This window comes from Peromyscus leucopus, chromosome 8b, assembly GCF_004664715.2.
Source record: "Peromyscus leucopus breed LL Stock chromosome 8b, UCI_PerLeu_2.1, whole genome shotgun sequence".
Classification (NCBI taxonomy): Eukaryota; Metazoa; Chordata; class Mammalia; order Rodentia; family Cricetidae; genus Peromyscus; species Peromyscus leucopus.
In genome coordinates, this window is record NC_051086.1 from 35662293 (window position 1) to 35679638 (window position 17346).

Genomic DNA, 17346 nt, shown 5'->3' on the forward strand with positions numbered 1-17346 from the left:
TCCTTTTCATATGACCTTGTTTACCACAATTAAAACATATGGCCTTTTGATTTTTCTGAAAACTTTTAGAAATCACTTTTCCTATTCAAATATCATCATAAGTGTGAGATCTAATATCAGCTATATTTCAGGTCCATTCATCTATGGGTGCTGATCTTGCCTTTAAAGGCCTAATCACTCTTTTGTATTCTGAATTAGCATTTTCAAAGGCCAAAGATTCAATTAATATTTGTCTAGCTTCTGGGTCTGATATAATTCTATGTACAGCTGAAGTCAATCTTTGTATGAAAAAAAAATCAGTGAAGGCTTCTTTTGGGCCTTATATAATTTTAGTAAATGATTTGGTCCTCTTTCCTGATTCTTTGGCCCTGTCCCAAGTATTCAAAGCTGTTGTACAGCATAGGGCCAAGGTGTGATCATGAAATCTAAACTGTCTTTGCAAAATCAGCACACTGGCCTTCACTGAGAAGCTGGTCTGAGGAAATTTCCATACCTCTAGCCCTACTTCATTGTTCTATGAGCCTAGCTTCCTCTCTCCATCATGTTCTCCATTGTAACTGAGGATGAGCTTCCAATACTGCTGTAGTAAACTTTTCCAGTCTTGTGGAATAATCTGTTGCAAGTTGCTTATGAATTTACCATCTGCTTCAGAAAGGGTGAATTCATACCATATGAAACTACTGCTTCCTTAAATCTTTTCAAATCTAACATTTCTACAAGATCTCTGTTAACTTCTGAATAGTCTTGGGGATGTTTATCATCTGGTGGTCATTCTTTAATGGTAGCTGGATAAATTAAGGTTGGTTTTCTAATAACCTTGGGCCTCTTCTCTTCAGTTTCATAATGCAATGGTGAGGTAGGGTTTGCCCTAAATTCCTGTGTCTCTGTGTGAATATTTTTCTTAGTTTCATTAGCAGGTCTTGCTAAGGACTATATCATATCAGTCAATTTCTCATATTTGGCTTGATATCAAAACACTTTCTAAAGGATAAAACATGAATTATTAAACTGATATAATTATAATTATACATTATGCCAATCCAAGCTAAGTTAATTATCCCTTCATTTAATTTTTCTATTTTCAAAGCATCCACTAAGGAACGATACAGAGACTTAACTCCCTGCATCATAATATTGCTTCTCATTCTTAACATGGGGAAAACTTTTTTAAAAATTTAATTTATTTATCATGTATACAGCCTGAACACCAGAAGAGGGCACCAGATCTCATACAGATGGTTGAGAGCCACCATGTGGTTGCTGGGAATTGAACTCAGGACCTCTGGAAGAGCAGCCAGAGCTCTTAAACCTCTGAGCCATCTCTCCAGACCAGGGAAAACTTTTTTAGTTTTATTTTTTAAAACTAATTCCCCCTTTGAGAATTCCCAGGTGCCTCACCAGATCTGCTGACAATGACAGCGAAGGTGAAGCTATATGAGGGTAGCCAGCTACAAAGGTGGGTTGTGGGGGTAGGGTTGGCCAGGCAGCCAGACTAGCTCTGCTCAGCCCAGGGACCTGTGCCATGCCACACTGGAAAGGGAGAGGCCTGAGAAACAGACACAAAGAGAAAACAGGCAGGAGAAGCCCATGTGGCTAGGATGCGGCATGGGAGGGTACTGGGCCACCTGAATGCCAGAGCCACTGATGGGTGGCTGACTCAGGTGGCTGCAGAGCCAGTGGGTGGCTGCAACTGCAGTATTTGGAGGCGGGGTGTGCAGCCAGGGGTGCACAGCTTGGGGTGAGGCTGTTGCAGAGAGGTTGCAATGGGGGAAACCCCTGGCAGGAAAAGCTGGTGACCCATGGTGGCACAGAGAAGTGGCAGCTTAAAAAGCTGCCAGGAGATCTTGCCATACATTGGATGTCAGATAATACCTTTGTCTTAATTATTCTAGTATTAGTAAAAACTTGGAAGTCAGATATAGAGGCAAAAACCTGATTGATCAAAGAAGTGGCAGAGAAGTGACCAGTGACCTCTCTCTTTCTCCGTTCTCCATCCAAAGAGGCCCAGAAATATTTATTTTGTTGTTGTTTGTTTATTTTTCAAGACAGGGTTTCTCTGTGTAGCTTTGGTGCCTGTCTTGGAACTCACTCTGTAGCCCAGTCTGGCCTCAAACTCACAGAGATCTGCCTGCCTCTGCCTCCCATGCTGGGATTAAAGGCATGCTCCACCACCACCTGGTGGGCCCAGAAATATTTCTAAGCTCCTCCCTACTACTTCTTGTGTCTCTCTCTATGTCCTGCATCCTCCAAAATTTTTACACATAATTCTGGTGAGCTAGTAGCTAGCTCTGCCCTCTGATTCAAGGTAAACGATTATCATTCTTGGGAGTGTCAGAGTGTGATCAAAATATCCCACAACAACAATTATTAACTAATTCTTAATCCCTCTTAAGAATTAGTGACTTAGTGGGTACTCTAAAACTGTGACCTCTGCACCCAGGAAGCAGAGGCAGGAGGATCAGGAGTTCACAGAAAACCTTTGCCTAGATAAGTTTAAGACTTGTCTGAGCTGCAGGCAGAAATCAGCAAAAACATAGATGACTACAGTAATATAATTTACCAGTACCTAGCTATCTTAAGAAACAAAATACACACTTTTCACAGACATATAGCAACCCATCAAATGACTACATGCTCAGCCAAGTGTCTTGGTGTGTCTTCTGTGCTATAACAGGTTATTGCAGACCGCGTCTCTATGATGGACAGATTGAGTTGGCTCACAATTGTGGAGACCAAGAAGCACAACAGTGTGGTTCCAGCATCTGGTGAAGGTCTTCTTGCTGCACCGTAACATGGCAGAGGGTATGACACAGCCTGGGAGGGACAGAGAGACATCAGTGCTCACCCCAAGAGCAGGTGCTCACTCCTCTGATCACTGACCCCATGTGAAGATAATGCCTTCATATTATATGCCTTAGTCAGTGTCCTATTTCTGTAACGAGATACCATGACCATAGCAACTCTTATAAAGGAAAGCATTTAATTGCGGTTTGCTTACAGTTCAGAGGTTAGTCCATTGTCGACATGGTGGAGAGCATGATGGCACACATGCTGGAGAAGTAGCTGAGAGTTCTATGTTCTGACCTGGAGGCAGCAGGAAGAGATAAAGGAGAGAGGAGAGCGGGGTGGGAGGGGAACTGAGCCTGGCTTCTGAAACCCCAAAGCCTAACCCCCAGTGACTCACTTCCTCCAACAAGATCACATCTACTCCAACAATGCCACGCCTCCTAATAGTGCCACTCCCTGGTGACCAAGCATTCAAATCTATGAGCCTATGAGGGCCATTCTTACTCAAATTACATCATGTATGTCTGTGTGTCAGGGTTTGTGCAGGTCAAAGTGGGGTGTCAGGTCTCCTGAAGCTCGAGTTGTAGGTATTTGTGAGCCGCCTGATCTGATATGGGTACTGGGAACTGAACCTGGGTCCTCTGCAGGAGCAAGTGCTCTTAACTGCTAAGCCATCTGTCCAGCCCCTGACAATGGCAAATTTCAATGTGAGTTTTGGAGGGGATAGACATCCAAATCATAGTAGCCTTCAAAGCAGCTTTACTAAAAACTTAAAAATCTACAAACTTAAAAGAATTAACATCTTTCATGCAATGTTTCTGACCATGATGCAATTAAATTTTAGAATTATGTCTAGAAATTTCACAAGTACTACCAAATGGCATTGAGCTATAAAAGAATTCAAAGAGAAGCCACTGAATACTTAGAAGGGAAAGACAGTGACATGTGTCAGCTTTTATGGATCATGTCCAAAGCAGTACTCAGAAATAAATTTATAGCTTTAAATACACCTATTTGTTAAGAAATAATGACAGCAAGAGAGTTAATCTTTCAACTTACAAAGTTCAAAGAAACAGATGAAGTCCAGATAAGCAGATTAAAAAGATATGCATAAGAATATAGAGAGGACTGGACAGTGGTGGCTCGTGCCTTTAATCCCAGCACTCGGGAGGCAGAGGCAGGCAGACTCTGTGAGTTCAAGACCAGCCTGGTCTACAGAGTGAATTCCAGAAAGTCTACAAAGCTACACAGAGAAACCCTGTCTCAAAAAAAAAAAAAAAAAAAATGGATGTATGAATCCAGAGGACAAAAATAATAGGAAGTTAACAATTATGAGAGTGTCCTCTAGAAAGGTTAATTATATCTGTTCCTTTGCTGTTGCTGTAATGGAACACCCTGACCAAAAAGCACTGTTTGTGAGGAAGGGTTTTGTTTGTGTAAAGTTCCAGGAGAGACCGAGTTCGGGTAAAGTAGGGCGGCTGAAACCTGAGGCTGGCTGTTTCATCTGTGAACAGGAGGCAGAAAGAGACAAAAGGAAGTGGGGCTGGGCTACAGGATGTCAAAGTCCACCCCCAGTGACGTACTTCCTTTAACAAACCTCCACCTCCTCAAGGTTCCATGACCTCCCGTGTCACATAAGCTGGGATCAGGTATTCACACATTCGAGCCTACAGAGGGACATTTGAAATTCAAACCGTAACACTAATCAACTAGACAAGACTGATGGGAGGGAGAAATACAAGACAAACATAAGACAAAAGCGAGGTAGAGCAAAACTCCGGAAACTGTGGGTTATAGCCCGTGTGAAGGGTCCCATAATTGAAGGTAGGCATTGCAAAGAATTTGACAACAGCAAAGGTTTCTTAACATTAAATAACCCAAAAGTGATTCAAATGCAAGTATTTAATGAATCCAAGACATTTCTGTCAGAGATCTCCCATATTGTATGGTGTGTGTGTGTGTGTGTGTGTGTGTGTGTGTGTGTGTGTGTAGGCAACTGTTTTAAAATAAATTTCTTTAGATTTATTGCCAATAAACATCTGATTAGTATGACTATTTTATGCATAGAACACACCCAGAGTTTTATAAATTATCAGGTCTGAGTTGGGGAGTTGCCTTCCTGGTAAAGTGCTTGCTGTTTCGATCCCCAGACTCCATGTAAAATTCAGACATGGTATATCTACAGCTCCAGCACAAGGCTGGGTTCTGGAGATTTGCTAGCCATCACATTCTAGCTGAAATGGCAAGATCCAGGTTCAGTGAGATACTATGTCACAAATACTTTAAGATGGAGGGGCTGGAAGGATGGCTCATCAGTTAAGAGTGATTTCTGTTCCTGCAAAGGACTGAAGTTCCACCCCAGCATCCATGTCAGGTGACTCACACCACCCAGCTGGCACCCTCTTCTAGCCTCTGTGATTATCTACACATGCATGTATATATATACTCACACAGTCTCCTTCTCTTCCCCCCTCTGCTACTTTCTCCCTCTCTCTCACACACACAAAAGAAAAACAAAATCTGCAAAAGAAAAACCCAAAGTGGATAAAAATTGAGCGAGACACTCAATATTGACCTCTAGTCTCCACCAGCATGTATACACATGTGCACACATTCATGTGGACATTTACATACACTACACAGTTCCTCAGGTGAAATTCATCATGGTTGTAAGTGGGAAAAGTTTAAGAACCCTTAACTAGATAAAACTCTAGAAACACATAAAATGCCAAAGGTGGCCCAAGACCTTGGCAGAACTAGGAGTCTTAATGAAATGGAAATGGAGTTACAAAGAAGGCCATAGCACTGTATTGTGGCAGCTGTGTTAACAATGCCATCGAAGAGCAGATAATCATACCCTGAAAACACTGCATGGAAGAATAGAAGTCTAGGAAGAGCTATGACATCATTTTGTCCGGAGAATGTAATCTTGGTTCCCAAACTGAATAAAGGTAGTTTGGGTGGGAGATCACTTTGGTTTTACTATAACATGCTATATTAGTTACTTCACCATTGTTGTGATTCAAAAAAAAAAAAACAAAACAAAACAAAACAAAAAACCATGATCCAAAGCAACTTAGAATGAAAGGGTTCATTCTTGCTTGCAACTCCATAGGGCTAGAGTTCATCATGGTGGGGGGTGCACAGCATGACAGCTGGAGTGGGAAGTAGAGAGGTCATGTTTTCTTCCACACACTCCTAACCTCTGAGCTGTCTCTCTCAATTGTTTAGTTTTATCACTGTATTCAACCTGAATTCTTAAGATTCGGATGGTAAAGGGAGGGAAAAAAGGAAACAGTGTGTATGATTACTTCTTTTTTTGCTGTGACAAAATACATGAGGAAAGTTACTTAAGGAAAGTTTGAGGGCACAGGCCATCATGGCAGGGAAGTCAGAACAAGGATGAGCATGGGGTGGGTGGTCACATTGTAACCACAGCCAGGAAGCACAGAGAGAGGAATGCTCAGCTCCAGTTCTCCTTTTATCCAGTCCAGGATGCGAGCTCATGAGCTGACGTCACCACGTTCAGATGAGTCTGCCCTCCTCAGTTAAACCTTTCTGGAAATGCCTCATAGACACATTTAGAGGTGTTTCCCTGGGTGCTCTAAATCCCCCCAGGGTGACACTGAAGATTAACTAGTGCTATATGGAACCCAGAGCATTTCTGCAGGAGCAGAGAGAGAGTGTAGGCTATTGTGAGCAGATGGGGTGGGGGTGCCATGCCCTCTGGCATTATGGAAGGATTGGTCTGCTAGTTAAGGTACACACAAGTCCAATCTATCAGTCACCCACAGCCAAGTATAAGATCTTGTTGTTTTTGCTGCCCCATGACTTCCACAGTGCTCCTCACATGGTTGTTCATGTTCCTAAAGACCACATGCTTTCATTCAGACACTGTCTTGACAGCACAGATGAAAACTATTCCTTGTAGCAAAATTTATAAAGGAGTTTCAGGAAGCCCAGGCAGTCCTCTTCAGAAGAAAATATAACCTAAACATCTATTTTATATTTTTACAATTATTTATTGTAGGGTGTGTGTATGTGCGTGTGTGCTCACATGTGTGGTGGTCAGAGGACAACTTTCAAAAGTTGGTCCTTTCCTTCTACCATACAGGTCCCAAGAATGGGACTCAGGTTGTCAGGCTTGGCAGCAGGTACCTTTACCCACTGAGCTATCTGGTCAACCCTTATCTATTTTTTTCTTTTTATAACTAGATGCAGTCAGAAAAATAAATTAAATATACTGATAGTAATGCAAATAGATTATAACACAGTATCAAGTAAAGAACAGAATTTATAATGTTTTGAGTTATGGGGCAAACATAAACCAACACAATATATTTCTCAAGGATACCTAGATATATAGCAGCATTGATTAATGTATTAGAGAGGAAGACTAGACCGGAAATGGGGAACTAGGAGAAATAATCCAGCAACACAACCAGAAAGGAGCTCTCAAGGACTAAAGAAGACTTTGCTGGCTGATTTTAAATGTCAAGTTAACACAACTGAGAGTTACCTGGGAAGAGAGGGACCCACCATGATCATGTTGGCCTGAGGACGTGTTTGCATGGATTATCTTGATTGTTGATTGATATGGGAAATCCTAACCTACTGTGGGTAGCACCATTCCCTAGGCAGGAGGCCCTGAACTATGAAACAGTTGGTAAAGCTCGATGATTAGCAGGAAAGCAAGCAAGCAACATGGGGGCATTTGTTTCTCTCTGCTCTGGACAATGGTGGATGTTGTGTGATTAGCTGCTGTGAGTTCCTGCCATGATTCCCACTCAGTGATGAACTGTAACCTGCAACTGTAAACCCAATGGACCCTTTCTTTAATTTGCTTGTTGTCAGGCTATTTTGTCACAGCAACAGAGATGAAACTAGGACAGGGACTGTGTGCTTTAAATTTAGCAATCTGATCCATTCCATACTCTGCAAGCAAGGCCTGACAGACCAGAGCAAGCCTCTGCCTATCTTACATCTAAGGTGGGCTGTGCAGTGGTTGGTACCATGGTACCTCATGAGCACTGTCTCTCCTGCTCATCTCAGCTCTCCCCTGCGTTTCTAAGCTCATCAAACCTCTTCCAACTGTGTGCTACCTGTACACTACCTACTAGGAGATTCCTAGTATATCTTGAGGGCTTCTCAAGGGGATCTGGAGGTGGTTACAACATAGCACAGCAAGCCTAACTGGATCGTCCTCTGACCTCTAGTCCTTGTGTTCAAGAATCTAGTTACTAATGTGCCCCTCCAACTTATTGTCTAAAACAGACTTCCCAATTCCCAACCCCTGCTGCTCTGAGCTTGCACCCGCCCTGATACCTGTCTCAGTGGATGAGCCCTCAGCTCTGTTTGTACCCCAGGATGGACTTTTCCATCTTCAGTTCTTATCAGCTGTCAATTCTAACTATAGTCTGAATCTAAATCCCAACAAAATGCTCCCCAAGGCAAGGCAACACATGTCATTGGGACTAATATCACGGTCTCCTAAGGATCCCTTCTGTCCTTGCATCTTGTAATTATTTTCCCTCTCAACAACTAGAAGGACCATTTAAACTAGAGAGGGCTTCTAGTGCCCTCTCTGGTGGCAATTTCCACCACACAGCTTGGCTCTGTGAGCCTGAGTCTTGCTTCTCCTCTTTGGCATACTTACCAAGGTAATCACTGCCCTTGGGACTTCATCCGTAGAGGGATCCTTTCTATGTGGAATATTCTAGTAGGTGCTTCTGATGCCTTGACTATATCATATCTGCTTGAGCCTCTGGTTTTAGTGCAGATGGCCAGACTACACCTTCTAGCACCTATGTGTCTTTGCCTGCAGCTTTTTTCTCTGGTGGGAACCTCTATTGGGGTTTGGCGGGCGGGGGGGGGGGGGATATGCAGAGGCTCATGCTTTACACCAGATCCCTGTGTCCCTGGGAGGTAACACACTGTTAATACAGCCTTGACTGGCTTCCTTCCTGTATCAGTTATGTCTCTTGTTGCTATGACAAGATACTCGATGAAAAGCAACGTAAAGGTTTGTTTTGGCTCATAGTTTGAAGGTCCAGCCCATCATGGTTTAAAAGGCGCTATAGCAGAAGCGTGAGGCAGCTGGTCATGTTGCTCCCACAGTCCGGAAGCAGAGAGAGGTGGATGCTGGTGCTCAGTCTACTTTTCTCTTGTTGCTCAGTCCAGGATTCCAGTCCAGGGAACTATGCCTCCTACATTCAGGATGTATCTTCCCTCTTCAGTTAATTTTTTTTCTGTAAACACTCTCATACACATGTAGAATTCCATGGTGATTCTACATCCAGTCAAGGTGACGTTGAAGATTAGATGCCACATGTCTGTTCTCTGTCTCACTTCCTCACTCCCTTTCCATGGCTTCTTCCCCGAGAGCCACGTTTCACATAAGCCACCTGTTTGTGATGGTTTGTCTTAGGCTCACTCCAGAAAGAATCTGTACTCATTAGCCTCTCCTACACTAGGCTTCACCTTAGACATCACCTCCTGGGGCAGGTAGCTTACCACAGTGGTAGCAACAGGGAAGGGGGCGGAATCAAAATCTAGATGAGAAGCCTGGCTCCTTTGTGAACATGGATTCCCTATGCTCAACGTTCTTATCTTCAGAATGAGACTAATAGTCTACCTCAGTGGGTTGCTAGGGCAGTTAAATGCATGAATGAATACAATGTACTTAGAATCTGGCCTTTGTGTTCTAAGGGGTTAACCGACATTATCTTACAATCCATGAACATCCCAGCTAAGACAGTTCTCGACCTTGACACTCATCATTCTTTTCTTGTGCCTTTCCCCACACTAAGCACACCACTGTCTGACATTCACTTCTGTCTAGCCATTCTTCGTCTCTCGCAATGCTCCCCTTGGTGTGTGAGCACAAGGGCATGGTGTATAGTTACTGCCACCCTCCCATAGCTCCCAGCATGGGGCCTGGCTTACAAGGGCACTTGTTCAGGAAATAACTCTTGGCTAACACCATTGAAAGACTCTTGAAGTTTCCTCTTCCTGTGTACCTCCCATTGGCCAACAAGATAACAGGGAGGTCTAGAATCTGGAGGCAGGAACTCTGTTGGAGGTACTGGCTTAGACAAGAAGTACAGACATAACCTTGGTATCCACTATGGAGGAGGAAAAGAAATGGATGGAGGTGACATTAGCAAGCAGGGAGATCCCAAGGTCTGCCACCTGCTTCCTGTGAAGATAGGGAGGTGAAAGAAATGGGAAGAAATAGGTGTGGGGAAGGTATGCATCTAGCTTGGGTCATATTATTTTGGAAGAGGCTGGGGCCTCTGATGGAGACAATTGTTGGTGCTGAGCTGTGTATACTGGTCTTGGGATTGAGGTGGTGGCCCTGACATCAGCTTGTTGTGGCCTGAGAGGGTTGAAGCAACAGAGGGGCATGACTCACCAGCTTCTGTCTAGAGAGAATCCCAAGGCCAGGGTCCTCCCAAGGCCAAGATGGGGCCCACCTCTGGGACCTTTGTTCCAGTGAGAAGGGCCTGAACTCCAAGGTCCCTATGCATGTATGTCAGGATGCACTTGTATACTTTGCTCTCATTGTGCCATCACCTGATATCCCTCTGACTCCGTGCTCAACCCCGGGAGCCTGAAATTCCAGGTTAGAAGACATCTCTTCCACAGGACTGACACCAGGAGCAGAAAGTCTCAGGAGTAAAGATGTCATGAAAACATTGCGTGGGGTGGTAACAAGCTAATCCCTGGAAAACAATCAGGATCAGAAGTAGTGGCCTTGGGGTCCCAGAGCAGTCCAGAGACCTGTAAGAGCACATAACTCCATGACGTTAGCATGTGAGGTCTGGCCTTAGAGTCTGAGGCAGCCTTTAGGAACAGGGTTGTTGTGGGATATTAGTTGAAGATGTGTTACATTTGTTTATGCTATGGAGCATTCGTTTAATGATGCAAAGATGTGTTGCATTTTTTTCTTATGTTGCATTTGTTTAACTCTGTGAAGCTGTTTCTTTGCCTGCCTGAAACAAGGGATTGGTCTAATAAAGAGCCGAGTGGCCAATAGCTAGGCAGGAGAGGGATAGGCGGGGCTGGCAGGCAGAGAGGATAAATAGGAAAAATTTGGGAAAAGAAGATCAGGAAGCAAGAAAAGGAGGAGAGGATACCAGGGGCCAGCCACCCAGCCACATAGCCAGACATGGAATAAGAAGAAAAGAAAAGATATTCAGAAATAGAGAAAGGTAAAAGCCTATAGGCAAAAGGTAGATGGGATAATTTAAGTTCAGAAAAGCTGGCTAGAAACAAGCCAGGATAAGGCTGGGCATTTATAAGTAGAAAAAGACTCCATGTGATTATTTGGGAGCTGGGTGGTGAGTCCCCAAAGAGCAAAGGAGTTAAAAACAACCAGGAGGGCTCTGAAGTTCTACCACATGAGTTTAGATTACCTAGTTTGTGACCTGCAGGTTTGGGGCAGTTTGTACATTGTCTTTGGGCCTTGGATTACAAGGATGTGACAATAACAAATTTGGAGGCCGCAGAGATGGCCCAGTGGTTAAGAGGACAGACTACTCTTGCAGAGGCCCAAGTTTGATTCTCAGCACCCACAATTGCCTATAACTACAGGTCCAGAGAATCTGACGTCCTCTTCTGGCCTCTGTGGTCACTGTTCTCAAGTGCATGTGTGCATAAACACACATACACACACACACACACACACACACACACACACACACACTCTTTTAGAATAACAAAGGAATAGCAGGGTATGGCGGCGCACGCCTTTAATCCCAGCACTCAGGAGGCAGAGGCAGGCAGATCTCTGAGTTTGAGGCCAGCCTGGTCTACAGAGAGAGTTCCAGGACAGTCAGGGTTACACAGAGAAACCCTGTTTTGGAAAACAGAACAACAAAAAGAAAAAAGAAAAAAAAAGGAATAACAAAGGAAAAGAACAAATTCCTAACATTTCCCTCACAGGATTGTGGTATTAATAATCTGTAGCCAGGACTCTTGTCAGCCCAGTACATAGCAAGTGTCAGTTAATGGTGGCTTCTGTGATAACTAAGTACTTCAGGTTCATCTTTCACTCACCGGGAAGAGAGAGTACATATGGGAACTAACTGGTTTGCATAAGGCTACAGGGCCTATAAGAGGCAGAGCAGGAACTGCTTGAAATACACATTTAAATTAATTATTGCCAGACTCTTTGGTAGAAATGGAGCAAACTTTATCTCCCAGAATCCTCTTCTGGTCTAGCACAAGGCTTTTTATAGCAAGGCTGGAAGCTGGTGAGGAAAGATTAAATGAACAAGTGGACGGCGGACTGAAGGACTGAAAGAAATGGATAATGAGCCTCCTGTTATGTCTCGTCGACTGTGGCCTTTCTCTGAGTCCACATTTGCAAATGGTTAGAGCCGTGTTCGGGATGCAGTCTGGTGCAGTCTCTCATTAGCTGGAGTGTGTGAGTGTGTGTGAGTGCCTGTGCCTGCGCCTGCGCGTGTGTTTATTGAGATTAACATGGGAATAAATCACAGATGTTTAATCTCTTTGGTCTTGGCAGGCCAGTTAAGCAGAAGTTATCAGAGACATAATTTAACTTGCGTTTCTTTTTCCGCTTCCATCAATCTCGGTGTGGACAGTAGTGGACTGCAAAGCACCTCATGAATTAATAAAGAGACGTCAGCGACTCTGGCCTTTGCTGCTGTATTGACTTCATTGACGGATTTGACCACAATAAACAGCCAGGAACTCATTTCCTGCCTAATATGCAGAAGAGTTAATCCTCAGAAGCAAAAGGAAGATTCTAGGCAGGGGCCTGAGGTGGAGCAGAGAGGGCCGTGTTCCTACAGCACAGATTTCCAGAGCTGATGTCCTAATGGGGTGCCTCCTTATGACTTAAAGTGTTTATGATTCCACGGAGGCCTCCAGCTTGGCTGGGGTGCCTTGTAGTGTATTGGTCCAGACAATGCATTGTCTGAGGAAACAAGGCCTTGAGAAACAAATGTGATGAGTGCAGAGGTCTCTGAGGCAGGGTGATGACAAGATTGAGCTGGGGGAGGGGCTGCATTAGTGAGTTTCCTCATTGCTGCAACCAAGTGCCTGAAAAAGTAACTGAAGGAAAAGGGGAGGCAGGGGAGGAGGGAGGGAGGGAAGGAGGGAAAGATGGAGGAGGGGAGGGAGGGAGAGGGAGGGAAGGAAGGGGGAAAGGAAGGGGGAGGGCGGATGAGGGTTTATTTTGGCTCACAGCTTGAGGAATCAGTCTCTCGTGATGGGGAAGGTGGTGGGAGCTTGCGGTAGCTGGTCATGTTGAATCCACCATCAGGAGGCAGGATAGACAGATGCTGGTGTTCAGCTCGCTTTCTCCTTTTTTTATCCAATCCAGGACCCCAGCTCGTGGGATGATACTGCCCATGTTTAGAGTGAGTCTTCCAACCGCAGTTAATCTAATCTAGGAATTCCTTCAAGACATGCACTCAGGTTTGTCTCCTAGGTGATTCCAGTTCTTATGAAGGTGACAATTAATATGAACCATTACAGGATTTTAGAATTACTTCCCTCACTTTGTCTGAGTCTCTCCCCATTATCAGGAGGAGCTTGAGGCACAACATCATTAAAGGCTGCTGAAGTACAAACCACCTAACTGAGCATATGGTGCTATGAGTGTGTGTATGTAGGTATTTATATGTGTCTGGTTCTGTCTGAAGTGGCTGGGACAGGGATGAACACTTGCATGGAGGACATTTCCTGACCTGTGAACCCCCTCCTGACATGGACAGAGGACCTCAGAATGTGGACAATTTCATAATGAGAACAAAACTCCTAAAAGATAGGTTGTGACAAGGACATGTATTGTCACCAATGTAAATGACAGCTGTGTCTTAGCAAGCTGAAGCAGGAAAATTGTGAGTTCAAGGCTAGTCTGGACTACCTAATGAGACCCGGTCTTAAAAAGATTACTAAAATTAGGCTGGGGAGATAGTTCAGTGGGTAAGTGTACTTGCTGCATGGGTATGAGGAGGTAAGTTCAGATCCCCAGAACCACACCACTCAACACACACAAGCGTGCACACACACTCGTGTGCACTCATACACACACACACACACACACACACACACACACACACACACACGTATGAGGAGGTGAGTTCAGATCCCCAGAACCATACCATTCAACACATACATGCGTGCACACACACACACACACACACACACACACACACACACACACACACAAATGCAGAGTATAGCCACATAGGCCTATACCCTAGAGGCAAGGACAGTAGACACAGGACAATCACCGGGACTTTCTGGCCACCATTGTAGCCAAACATTGGTGAGTTCCAGGTTCAGTGAGAGACTCTGGCCCCCATGAATGCACATGGACACAAGCACACACACATGCATGCATATATACACATACAAATTATTAAAATTTATAGAGTACAGTGAACGCAGGACCTAGACAGAATTTTATATGCTGAATTTGAAAGAAGAAAGAGTTAAGATCAGTGGCATAAATTTCTACCTTAGGAAGCCAGAAGAATTAGACCGTTCAGAACACAGAATGTAGAAGAAAGGAAGCAATAAGAAATCACAGCAGAAATCAATAAGGTTGAAAACAAGAATCAATAGAGAGAAAAATCAATGAAACCAAAATCTAGTTCTTTTCAAAATACTGATAGAATCAATAGGTATTCAGCCAAGCTCACTGAGAAAAGGGAAAAAGATACCATTTATTAATAATATAAAAAGAGGATGTTGTTACAGATGTATGGGGGATAAGTAAAATCAAAGGACAGAGTAAAGAAGTCTAAGCCCATGAAATCAATAAGCTAGATAAAGTGGACCACTTTTTTGTAAACACAACCTGCCAAACTCACTGAGTAGTGGACAATCTGAGTGGGCCTATATTCATTAAAATTAAATTAATAATTAATCACCTTTCAAAACTGGAAAACACAACAGGCTCAAAAGGCTTTACAGGTGATTCTACAGACATTTAAGGGAGAATCACACCAAATTCTCTAAATTCTCTTTCAAGATAGAAGCAGAGTAAACATGTCACTCCATGAGACCAGCATTAGCTTAATATCCAAACCAGGCAAAATATTACAAGGAAAGAAAACTGCAGACCAGTGTCACCCATACACATGGATGTAAAGAGCCTTAACAAGATACATTAGCAAATCAAACAATGTATAACGAGTTACACCCCATAATCAAGTGGGATTTATTCCAAATGTAAGACATAGTCAGCTTTTAACAGATCAGCTAATAGCGGAGTGGTTGTGGCGCACGCCTTTAATCCCAGCACTCAGAAGACAGAGGCAGGTGGATCTCTATGAGTTTGAGGCCAGCCTGGGCTACCAAGTGAGTTCTAGGAAAGGCACAAAGCTACACAGAGAAACCCTGTCTCAAAAAAACCAAAAAAAAAAAAAAAATCAGTTAATAAAATTTATCCCACAGACATGTTAAAGAGGATAAAAAACATAGTCATATCAATAAATAGAAGAAAGAAATTTGAGAAAATTCACACCTATTCATGACTAAAATGACTCAATAAAGGCTAGGTATGGTGGTGCAAATCTTTAATCCCAGCACTTGAGAAGCAGAGACAAGTGGATCTCTGTGAGTTTGAGGCCCCCTGGTCTACAGAGTGAGTTACAGGACAGCCAGGGCTATTTGTAGTGATACTATTTTTTTTTGAGAGAGAGAGAGAGAGACAGAGAGAGAGAGAGAGAGAGAACCAAGTAACTATAAAATGTCACAATAAACCAGGAAAAGGGGGAAATTTCTTCAACTTGATAAATATTATCTATGAAAAAGCCACAGTCAACGTCATATTTGATGTTTGAAAACTTTGCCTGCAAAAGAAGACTAACTATGGCAAGAAAGCACTCCCTAGATACTGCTTTTTAACATTGTATCAGAAGTCCTGTTTTACGCAATAAGACAAGAAAAGGAAATAAAATGTGTGCAGAGGAGTAAGGAAGAAATGAAAAAGTCTCTAGAGATTGTCTATGTATAAAATGGTTGAGAACTGATAAAATATCCTTCAGAAATTAATAACTACTTACAGCAAGGTTACAAATATAAGATTGATATGTCAATTACTTTTCTTTACATTACCAATGAATATGTGTAATTTGAAACAAAAGACATAACACTTATAATAAAACACTCAAAAATTAAATACTTTTAATAAAATATATATAATATATAAATGAAAATAGCTACATGATAGACCTAAGTAGAGAGAGAGAATGAATGAATGAATGAATGGAAGAAGAATAATTATTGTCAAGAAGTCAGTTCTTCCAGACTGGGTGTGTAGAAGGTATTTTGGGGGTGTCAACAAACTGATTCTTCTCCCTATGAAGAGTTAAAAGGCCCATTATTGTCTATTGCTGTGATGAAACACCATGACCAAAAAGCAGGTTGGGGAGGAAAGGTTTATTTGGCTTACACTTCCAGATCATAGTCCATCACTGGAGGAAGTCAGGACAGGAAATCAAACAGAACAGGAACCTGGAGGCAGGAGCTGATGTGGAGGGCATGAAGGGGTACTGCTTACTGGCTTGCTTCACGTGGCTTGCTCAGTCTGTTTTCTTATAGAACCCAGGACTACCAGTCTAGTGTCACTGGCTGGAGGACCAGCCTCCAGCAGCTGCAGGGCTCAAAGGGAAGTCCACAGAGTCGGTGTACTGTGACTTTTTTTTATCTGAGGGGGTAAGGGAAAAGACCCTCACATACTCTCTTGATGGCTTTATTCTTCTTTTGCATTCTCTTTATTCTTTATTTTCCTGGTGATTTCCTTCTCTCATTCTTGATGTTTTCCTTCTAACTCTATATTTATTCTTGATGTTTTCCTTCTAACTCTTTCTAACTCTATCTTTATTCTTTCCCTTACAGCTTATATACCCCTGCAAAATCTTTCAAGCAATATAAAAATTACAATGTCATTACATTCTATTTTTCAAGTGAATGATTATAATGAATATAAGTAAAAAACAGCATGTTTTCCATATCCCTTACATGATTAAACATTTTATGTATTACAAGTAAAAAACAAATTATCCCAAGAACCCACATCCATTCATACTCAAGCAACTTGCTATAGATTAACAGTGTAGGCAAGCAAGGTATTCTTTTACTGGCAGGCTGAGTTTTGCAGTTATAAAGAAAGGACCAATCACATTATTACTTATCTTGAAAGGTAATTTTATAAGGAATCTTAAAGGAATCACAAATATAAACTTTTATATATGAAAAGCAGTCAGTTCTACTTTAAATCTTTAGGGTACATAACCACTCATCAATAGTTTTTATATCAGGAGATTGAGGGCAGAAATGGGTACAAGGAATTAATCATCACCTTTGATCATCAACCAATCCTAGCAAGAAAGGTATGTCAGCTAATGATAATTGGGCTGCTTTGTTCTTGTTCCCTGACCTTAAAGAGTTCCTCACTCAGCTATGTGCCTTTCTAAAATTTTAGATTGTCATCTTCGGTTTTTCACCTCAAAGCTGTTTGACGAAAACATCTTAGTCTAACTTTAAGTTATTTTCAAAGCTTTGTTTCAGCTATGA